Source organism: Solanum stenotomum, chromosome 12, assembly GCF_019186545.1.
Source record: "Solanum stenotomum isolate F172 chromosome 12, ASM1918654v1, whole genome shotgun sequence".
NCBI lineage: Eukaryota > Viridiplantae > Streptophyta > Magnoliopsida > Solanales > Solanaceae > Solanum > Solanum stenotomum.
Window position 1 is genome coordinate 25,526,786 of NC_064293.1, and position 3,278 is coordinate 25,530,063.

At 43.3% G+C, this 3,278-nt stretch overlaps 1 pseudogene; it reads left to right on the forward strand.

Moving 5' to 3' along the window:
• The first annotated feature begins 696 nt into the window (after window positions 1–696).
• On the forward strand, window positions 697–3,272 carry LOC125849441 (uncharacterized mitochondrial protein ymf1-like; annotated as a pseudogene).
• Window positions 3,273–3,278: the final 6 nt, after the last annotated feature.

Consider the following 3,278-nt stretch of genomic DNA (forward strand, 5'->3'; position numbering starts at 1 on the left):
GGTTTAGATACGACGAGATAATCATCAAAGTTCGGGAATCTCAACGGGAATACCTCACTGCACCGGTACCGGTTATGAGCCACATTCAGCGAAGAGTTTCTGGTCTTTGTCCCCTTAATGCATTATAAATTGCAAGGAAAAATGAAAAAAAAGTGGAATTCTATAGGTTTAGCTAAGACGATTTCGGAAATTAGAAACTTATTCCTTTTTTGTTTGGTGCGAGCTCAACTTAAGCTATACATTGCCCGAGAAGAGCGGTTTGGGTGCACCCAAACCGCTCTTCAACCACTTGCGGCAGAATTTCCAAATCTATTTAGTATGGAGATGTTGGCACAAGAAGGCGAACTCTCATTATATATCAATCTTTTGCTCTGGCTGCTATTGACTTGACTACATTGTCTCACTGAGCAGTGTTTTCTCATGGAGGAAAGAAAGATGGGCCAAATCATGCGGGTAAGTGCCCAAGAAATTTAATACTAGCTACTTCCACTGCTGTCACCCCTAAGTACTGCATTATTTGTGAGAGTTCGGCAATTTGAAGAAAAGACATCGGATTATACAAAGTGCCCCTAATGTTATGATGTTGACACAATCTGGTTGGCGGCATTTTCTAATTAAAAACATAAACGATTATTTGGATCATTGTTCCAATGTATCTCAGCCTTTCTGCAAGTTCCAATTTAGAAGGCTGAAAATGGTGAGACCATTAGTGAAAGAAGGACCAAGGAGGATCTTATCCTAAAGGAGAAGGAAGAGTAGGAGGAGTCAGTTTTCTTTGAAGATCGAGGAATGTAGTGTCGGACAATTATGCCATTCGGAAGAAGTCTTCTACAGAAGAAAAGCCTGTTACGAGTAAGTGGAGAGGAAAGATCTCCAGAGATTCTTATCTCATTCCATTCCAGTGGCTCAACCAGTAACCAATGGCGAAAACTAAAAAATCCATGGTTTCCCGGTAGAACCCTATTTCGCCCAAGTTGTTTCGGAACCGGAAAAAAGAAGCGGTTTTTCGCACAGCTTGCTCATAGTGTAGGTCCCACTTGTATATCGTATTTGGCCTAAGAAGCATCGGACAAGTTGGAGTTCTTACCTTCTTGGGACTCCATGGACCAAGATCTGCTTTTATTATATGGTCAATACCGATCTACTTTAGTAGATCATATGGATGTAGAAAAAGCAACTAATTTGGATGAAATAGAAACTTCTCTTTTCCATTTCTATTTACCCAGTTCATATCTTTGTTTCGTGTGTTCCTGGGAGGAATTCGATCTCGGAATACCACATAAATAACTACGGCCAGAGAGTCAAATAGGTCGGGAAGAAAGAGTCTGAGGTCGGGTCGGACGACATACATCTTGGTTGGTTCCACCACCACTAGAGATTGGACATATATAGAATCTTTCTTCTAAAAAAGGGATTCTTATATATATATTTTTAAAATAGCTGCAAGACAAAAACCGAAAGCCCTTTTTCTATTGTTGTTCCTCCCAGATACATGGCTTATATACCCGGCTCAACATTCTTGGAAAACAATCGAATCGAGGGTTCGGGAGCCTATAAGTGGAACGTTTGCTTTGCTATAAGGACTGTGCGCTAACCCGGATTGGCTTCGCTATCGCTCCCGTGTAGGGGTCGGTCTATCCCAAAAAAGGGGTCCTCCTATCTGAAAGGGATTCCAAAGCGAGCGAGTTCCCTATTCCGTATCTCGGCCATCTTATCTGCAAGGGCGGCTTCCTCCATTTCTGGTTTGCATGTCTTTCATTCTGAATTGCCTCCTTTGACTCATGCATGCTTGCGTTTAGATAGGTTAGATAATTCTTATATTAGGAGAATTATTGTAAAGGAGTAGTAAGGGAGTGAAACCCCGATCTAATCTTACACGTGCGAGGACAGTCCTCTGAATAGAGTCCATTGCATCCCACAATAATCGACGGGCAGCCCTCGTACATTTAGCATAAACCGCTGAAAACTCGAAAGTCTGTCCACTCTGAGTGGGCAGAGCCTTATTACCTTATTAATAGGAGGGATGCAAGGAATTGATGCTACGAATGCCATAGCAAGTGAATCAGAATAAGCCCTAGCCCAGCTACTGATTGGAAAGTCTTATCGTCATCTGTATAAAGCATTTATCTACAGGTTTTTCACTTTTCATTCATTGAATGACTTGATTCCCAAAGGATGAAGGAAAACTTCTAGTGTACCCAGTTGCAGGTCATACACTATATCTTGCACACGAGATAGAAAAGTAAGAGTTCGGAGAGTTGTCTGACAACCTTCCCAGTTCCCGCTTCGGTTCCAAGAGAAAGGAAGGGGCTGATCCGATAGTGCGTGCTGGCCGGTTCGATACTATACTCCTTGCTTTCAGAGCTGGAAAGAGCGAGTGGAATAAACGAAAGGAGTTGAACGAAAAGATACGTATATCTTCGAGCTTGAAGTGAACGAACGGAATACTTGAAGTGAGTCTAACTAGTATAACGAGTAAGACAACGAGTACTAGAGCTCCCTACTCTCAGTGGACTACTTATAGGAGGATAGGGAAAAGCTGCGTGCAGTTCAAGAGAGATCGACCAAAATCAAAGGGGGGATAGAGCAAGGGCTCCACGCTCAAGGGACGGGCTATTCTACATAATACGGATAGGCGTATAGCCTTTTTCTTCTTACGATCCTATCGTTTCTGCTTCAGCGGAATATTCTGATTCGGCTTTAGCTGCTTCGTCTGTATCTTCACATTATTCAAATGATCCTGAAGCGGACCTTTCCTTTGTGTTTGTTGTAGCTCGCCCTTACTTAGCTTCCTTCCCTGAGCTAACCTCCCCTACCACGTTTCTATATGCCATTAGGAGAAGTCAGTCTGCGCAATCCGCAATCATGAACCCGGCTCTGCACTAAAGAAAGGTGCGTCTGTATTCACTTTCATTCAGAACAAGCAACGGCTGAGCTACCGCGGAAGCCTGTGTGAACAAGCACCGAACGGTGTGAACAAACACCGGCCGGCTTCTTGCCGGTGTGCGTTAGTGAAGCTAATAGTTCGGATGCGCATACGTTTTCTTGCTCCGTTTCCTTGGTACCCGAACCGGAGAACTATCCACAAGACCGCTTCATGCTCCAAACTCGAGAAGAAGCTTTCGAAGGCGCGTGTACCATTACTTGTACTTGTTATTCCACTAGTGATTTTTGGCAAGATCAATATATAGTGATCAGTTATGATTGCTCAAACTACGGTACATAGTTTCAAGTTAGGCCTTACTTCAGTCTGGTCTCCTCTCCCAGGTCTCAGCTTC